We start from the raw sequence: 7857 nt of genomic DNA, 5'->3' as shown, positions 1-7857 counted from the left end.
CTTGAACATTTTCCTCAAAGTAATAGTGTTAACCCTTCAGTTGGGTCAAGAGTATTGAGGGTTCTCCAACAAAGTTAATTTTTTCTACGATTAGTTAAACATTGTTTCACTAGAGAGGCAGGTCAAGTTTCATCTCCTGATTACTTGCTTTCCAAACAAGAAGTTACTTAAAAATGAAACTTGTAGACAGCCTCCCTCAACCATCTTATTCCTATCCAGATATCAAGTCAGAAGCCTTCCCTCACCCTTGATGTGTGTTGTTCTCTAAATTGATACATTTCATTTCAACACAACTGACAAATCTAAGCAAACAAATTACCCCCTGAACACAGCACTTAATGTCTCTGGGACTCAGAGTCTTGATAACTTGCTATTTTCTGAACTTGATAACTTCTAAGGTCCCTTCCAGCTCTAGATCTGGAATATAAACCTCCCCCAAAAATGCATCCTCTTCAAAAGCAAAATAGCATAAAACAGTGATTGGTACTGGCACTCCGCTAAGTACATGCGTTACACTTTGATATCATTTGTTAAAAAGATGGGTTACAGATTTTAACTTTAATAAGTTGGTACAAACGTGTCCATTGTGTTTGCCTGAGACTTGTTACTATTTAATGTTGTCTTTATTTACATAGTTGGATATACAAGATACAGAACGGGGTTAAGTGGAGAGAAAGGTGGTCTCACAGTCAGGAAGGTCTGGGTTTGAGTTCCACTTTTGAGAAATCCTGGCTATGTAAGTTTGGACAAGTGCCTTACCCTCCCAGTAATTTTCTAAGAATATAAAGTACTGGGAAGGGCAGATCTGCATTGATAGAGGAAGTCCACCCATAGAATCTTCCCTATACTCATGACATCATAGGTCTCGTAAAAAAAAATCACTGTATATTCTTTTCTATCTACTTTCTTCATGCCTGTTAGGTATCTCCATATGGATATTACAAAGACATTTCAAACTCAACATTTCAAAAGAAAAAGGGATTTGTAAAGAGGAGAGTCACACTGAATAGAAAGTATAATTATACGAGGAAATCTGGAAAATGAGGATGCATATTGGAGAGTATTTCCTCAATGGAGTACCTGGCACATAGTAGGTACTTAATTAATGTTTATTGACTGACAAGAGGGGGAAAAATCAGAAGTGTTTTTTCATTGGAGTATACAACAGACAACTTGGTCAAAAAAAGAAAATAGATGAGTTTGGGAAACATCACAAGAGGTACAGAGGTATGTTACAATAGTGATGAGAGACTTCAGTTATACAGATATTTGGTGGATATTTAATAATAATGTTTTATTTATGTTAGTGATCATTTCTTCCTTCAAAAGATTGAAGAATTGAAAAAAAGGAAATTCAATTCTGGATCTGATTCTCCTTAAGAAAGAGGAACTGATTGCTGAGATGGAAATGAAGGGAGGGACCACTCCCTCCTATAAAGTTTGTGATAGAAAAGAAAAGGAAATCCATTCATAGTCTGGCATATACTTTAGTCTTTGGAAAAGCAAATTTCACTGGGTTTAGGGAAATTAGGTAAGATCCCAAGGACTAAAATTCCACAGGTAAAGTTAGCCTAGGAGGGGTGAAAAATGTTCAAGAATGAATTCTGAAGACAACAAAAAGTAACAATTCCAGTAAAGGGGGAAATGAGATTTGTCTGGAGAGACAAATGCGGATGTACAAGGAGCTCACTAACTTAGATTTTTAAAAAGAAATGTATAGAAGATGGAAACAAAGGTAGGGAACTGAGAATGAATGTCCTCAGTTGGTATCATCCTGTAAAAGTCATGCTAAAACATAGGATGAGCTGAGACTGGTAAGAGAAGATAAGGATAACAGTCATTTTTTTAAAAAAGCTATATTGGGAGAAAAGAATTCAAAAAGGGCTTGCATCTTTGCTTGGGGTAGATAGGATAATGATAACTGACAACAGAGAGAAGGCAGAGCTGCTCAATTCTTGTTTTCTCTGCCAAGTACAAATTTTCTTTGCACTGGAAATAGAATGAAAATGACTAACTAACAGAACTAAGGAGATAATAAGAGAGTATTTTGTTGCCCTTGATAAATTCAAGTCACTTAGCCCAGGTGAACTATATCCTCAAGTACTGAAAGAGATGAAATTAACCAAGCTATTGTCAGTAATATGTGAAAGATAATGGAAAATAAGAGAGGTACAATGGGATTGGAGAAGGGCAAGCCTTAACTTTCAAAAAAGAGAACAGAGCCTGCAAACTATAGGACAGTGAGCTTGATCTCAATCCCATGGAAGAAATCATTTTTTTTAAAATGGTTGATGGTAATTACAAAGAACCAACATTGCTTTTTTAAGGGTCATGACAAATAAACTCATTTCCTTTTTAGATAGGATTATTAACCTAGTAAAGGAAGGAAATTCTTATTCTCCTCTAGAAATTATTGAGATTTTAGCAAAGATGTTGATAAAATGTTTTATACTATTCTTGAGAAGATAAAGAGAAGTGAGTTAGATAATAATATAATTAAATAGATCTAGAACTGATTAGTTTGGCAGATCTTAAAAGTACCTGTTAATGGTTCAGTATTAAGATGACTAGAGGTGGAGTACCCCCCCCCCCATTTGTGTGTAGCCCTGTGCTATTTAACATTTTTATCAATGCCTTGGTAAAAAGGGGTATATGGCATGCTCATAAAATTCCAAGGTGACACAAAGCTGGGAGGGATAGTGAATGTACTGGATGATTCCAAAAGATCTTGACTGGGCTGAATCTAAAAGATAAAATTCAATAAGGATAAATGTAAAGTCTTGCATTTGGATATAAAATAAAATCAATTTCACAAGTACAAGATTAGAAATACCTATGTAGATCCCTGTGTTACCTTTACAATTCTAAAGAAGACCTAGTGGATTTTGTGAAATATAAATGTAATCTGAGGCAGGTGTGTGATGTCAGCCACAAAAGGTAATGTTACCTTGGCATGTATTGCCAAGAAAGGCATTGCCAAGAGAAGCAGAACCTAAGGGGATAGGGATAGGATGATCCCTTTGTACTTAGCCCTGTATAGTCAGTTAATGGTCCAGATCTTATCTGGATTACTGTATTCAGTTCTCTTCAGGAGTATTCAAAGGAGGGTAACCAGTATGCTAAAAGGCCTTGAGTCTATGTCATATGACAACAGGTTGAAGGAACTGGGGATATTTATTCTGGAGGAGAGAAGACTTAGAAAGGACATGAGGCTGTCTTCAAGTATTTGAAGGACTAATCTATAGAAGAAGGATTAGGCTTATTGTTTGATCTTAGAGAACAGATGGAGGAACAATGGATGGAAACTGCAGAGAGACAAATTTAGGGGTGATGTCTGGGAAAACTTCCTAACAATCAGAGCTGTCTAAAATGGGACAGCTGTCTTGAGAGGTGGTGACTTCCTCTTCATCAGAGTTCTTCAAGCTAAGATTGGATGTCCATTTGTTCAGTACGTTATAGTCAATATTCCTTTCATGTATGGGTTGAACTAGATGGTCCCTTCCAACTCCCAAATTTTGATTCCCTGTCCAAAATAAAACCCATCAGATTTCCTCCTAAAGCCAGCATCTGTCCTCCAAACTTTTCCATTTCTGTTGTGGGTACCACAATTCTTCCAGTCATGCATGCTTGGAAACTTGAAGTCATTCCTGACTCTTTTCTCTCCCTGAATTCCCATATCCAATCAGTTGTCAAATCTTGTCAGTTCTACTTTCACAACATCTCTTACCTCTATCCCTTCTTCTCTATTCACACACAAGCCCTCATGAACTTTTTTCTGTGGACTATCGCAATAGCCTCCTAATTGGCCTCCCTGCTTCTGGTGTCTTCTCTTTCCAAATCCTCCTTCACAGAAGAGTCACATTGATATTCCTAAAATGTAGATTTGACCGTGCCACCCCCACTCAAAAAAATTCTCAATGGTTCCTTACTGCTTCTAGGGTAAAATGTAAACTCTCCAGAGTGGTATTTAAAGCCCTTCACAAGCTGGTTTATAAATTTTTCCAGTCTTATTTCATATTACTCCCCTTCAGATATTCTCTGCTTTAGATAAAATAGCCTGCCGACTAGTTCCTTCCTATCTCCATGCTTTTCACAAGTGGTCCCTTATATCTTGAATTCGCTCCTTCCTCACCTCCATCTCTGAGAATCCCTAACTTCCTTCAAAGTACAGCTCAGGTACCACCTCATATATGAGGTGTTTCCTGATCCCTCCAGTTATAGGCACTCATCCCCTCTTGAAATTGCTTTGTTATGATTTTGTATATACTTGTGTATGTATTATATCCCACCAGTAGAATATGAACTCTTTGAGAGCAGGGATTATTTCTTTTTTGTTTTTGTATATCCAGCTCCTAGCACAATGCTTTGTACATAGTAGGGACTTAATGAATGTTTGTGGAATTAATTTAATTGAATGATAAACATGGTCTAGTAGATAACAAGCCAGTCTCACAGGCAGGAAGACCTAGGTTTGATTCCTACCTCTGACACATATTGGCTGTGTGACCCTGGGCAAGTCACTTAACTTCTCAGTACCCCCAAGAAACTTGAGGGTGAAAAGTTGTTGACCTGCATTGGCAAAGAGAACTCTCCTCATCATGGAGTTCTATATATCAGTGAAGTTTCCGTTCCAGTGCCTATACCTAATTTAATTGAATGCATTCAAAAAAGTGCTGGGAATTTGAATATAGTAGTAAAATACTACTGTAGTTACTTGTGTTTATGTCTTGCCCCTCTTCTAGACTGAGATATAAGATGGCAGAAATTGTACTACATCTAAATTTTTTAATGTTTTCTGAGAGTTCATCACAGAGAGGTGCTATCTTTAGTGAATATTTGCTGAATTGCACTGAACTATGAAAAGGATATAATGCTGACTCACCAAAGAGTAGAGATAAAAGAAATCAGCAGCAATCAGGCTTAAATAAAAACATGTAGTACTAATTATCAAACACACCTTAGGGCAGGATTTCTGCCCTTTGTCTTCCCCTGTATGTGTGGGAGTATATACTTGTGCCAGAATACTTACATAAACCCTAATATGCTTTTAGGCAGATAATAAAAGCACCAATAAGTATTTTTCTTTTTTTAAAATTAATTTATTTTGATTTATCAACAATCACTTCCATAAGATTTTGAATTTTAAATTCCCCCCCCAGATGGCAAGCAATCTGATATAGGCTATACATATACACTCCTATTAAACATTTTCACATTAGTGATGTTGTAAGTAAGAATTAGAACCAATAGAAAGAACCACCAGAAAGAGGAAACAAACTACAATAGAAGAAAAAAATAGCAAATAGTATGCTTCGATCTGCATTCAAACTCCATAGTTCTTTCTTTGGATGTGAATGGCACTTTCCATCAGGAGGCCTTTGGAGATGTCTTAGATCCTTGTATTGCTGAGAAGGGTTAAGTCTATCAATATTAGTCATCACACAACATGGCTGTTGCTGTATACAACGTTTTCCTGGTTCTGCATATTTCACTCAGCATTGGACCATGAAAGTCTTTCCAGGTTTTTCTGAAGTCAGCCTGTCCATCATTTCTTATAGCACAATAGTATTCCATTACATTCATATACCACAACTTGTTCAGCCATTCCCCAATTGATGGGCATCCTCTCAATTTCTAATTCTTTGCCACCATAAAAAGAGCTGCTATAAATATTTTTGTACATGTGGGTCCTGTTCCCATTTGTATGATCTCTTTGGGATATAGCCCTAGAAGTGCTATTGCTGGGTCAAAGGGTATGCATATTTTTATAGCCCTTTGGGCATAGTTCCAAATTGCTCTCCAAAATGGCTGGATCACTTCACAACTCCACAAACAATGCATTAGTGTTCCAATTTTCCCACATCTTCTCCAACATTTATCATTTTCCTGTTTTGTCAGGTTGGCCAATCTGATAGGTGTGATGTGGTACCTCAGAGTTGTTTTGATTTGCATTTCTCTAATCAATAGTGATTTAGAGCATTTTTTCATATGACTATAGATGGCTTTAATTTCTTCATCTGAGAACTGCCTGTTCATATCCTTTGACCATTTATCACTTGGGGAATGACTACTCAACAAGTATTTTTCTTGCTTGAAAACATACCTGGGACGAAAACAAATCTGGATCAAGAACCATTCTCCAATGGTAAGTGGTTAAAGGGCATGAAGAAATAATTGTCAAAAGAAAAATCGCAAATTATTAAATACATCTTTATGAAAGATTGCTTCAAGTAACTAATGATAAGGGAAACAAATCAAAACTCAGGTTTTACTTCATGTCCAGCAAATTGATAAAGATGACAAAAGGTAAGTCAATTTAGAGGCTATAGGAATAGTAATTAACTGTTGGTGAAGTTGTGAATTGGATCACCTATTCTGAAAAGCAACTTGGAATTATGCTTAAAAAAAGAATTGAATCAAATGTGAATACCTCTGGACCCACAGATCCTACTGCTAGGCATATACATACCCCACATACCTCACCCAGGTCAAAGAAGTAGGAAAGGTCTGAAGCCCACCAAAATATTCATAGCAGCATTTTTTGTAGTAGCAAGGTACTGAACACAAAATAAATGTTTACAGATTGGGGACATGTTGTTGTACATGAATGTAGTAGAGTACTACTGGGCCATAAGAAATTATAAATATAAAGAATTCAGAGAAGCATGGGAAGATTTCTATGACCTGAGGCAGACTGAAGTAAACTAAACTAAGAAAACAGTGCGCACAGTGGTGACAACACTATAAATGCAATTAACAAACAAAAAAAATCAAACTGAAGATTATGAAATTATAATAACCAAATTTGTTCCCAAACATGAGATTTAAAAAAAAAAATTAACTTCTCTTCCTTCCTTGGACTGGTAGGAAACTATGAGTATGGATCGTTTTCTATACTATCATAATTAGGTGTGTTGGTTAGTTCTACTGCATCGCTTTTTTTTTCTTCTTTTTTTAAAAATTTTTGTTATAAAGGATAGCTCAGTGGGTGAGAGGAGGGATATATTCAGAAATGAAGGTGATATTAAAAATAAAAGATATCATTAAAAATTTAAAACAACAAATGGAAAATCAAATGCAGAAAACTATACCAGTGTCTTTAGAAGGCATTCTCATTTTGTAACTGAGGAAGCAGATTTATATTGGCGAGGTAAACTAAATGGTTTACAATACTTAATTATTATTACACACATTCAGGCTGCAACAGAGTTTATAACATTTAAATATTCAATTTAGACCATGGAGGAATCCTACCGAGGCACTCATCACAACCCACTCCCATCACCTATAATTCATTCAACTAATTGGCTAATTTTTTGTGGAATAAGGATATTCCACAAGCATGACTTTGTCAACAAATGGGTAAAACACAACATTTGAAAGAACCAACCAACAAGAATTTTAAAATGTTTACTATGGATGAAGCACTGCACTGGGCACTGGAAATAGGAAGAAAAAGTACAGTTTCTGGCTTCAAGGAATTTAAGGGATGCAACGTGTAAGCTAAGTACTCAACACCCTCACTTGTAACTCATTCTCCTGACTCCCACTCAGATTTGATGTGTTGACTCCCCAGGAAGGGGCGGGGAACCTGCAGCTTGGAACAAATTCTTTTATTGTTCTGTGAAGTTTGGATTCAGTCAAAGGGCCCTACCTGAGGACCTAGAGGGCCACAGGTTCTCCACTCCTGCCCCTGAGGATGACTGCTTCTCCCCACCTGAATTCTAGGGGCAGCCCCCAGTAGGTTTTAGGGCTCTTACTTTCAAGATCCCATCTGATGTGTCCCCAACATCAAACAGTGGGCATCAATTAGCTTTTTAGAAGGGATATTTACTGAAAAGGCACAGAAAGGACAGA

Source organism: Vombatus ursinus, unplaced genomic scaffold (genome assembly GCF_900497805.2).
Source record: "Vombatus ursinus unplaced genomic scaffold, bare-nosed wombat genome assembly UNPS02000580.1, whole genome shotgun sequence".
Taxonomy (NCBI): Eukaryota; Metazoa; Chordata; class Mammalia; order Diprotodontia; family Vombatidae; genus Vombatus; species Vombatus ursinus.
The sequence above is the reverse complement of the archived record's forward strand: the minus strand, read 5'-3'. Positions refer to the sequence as shown.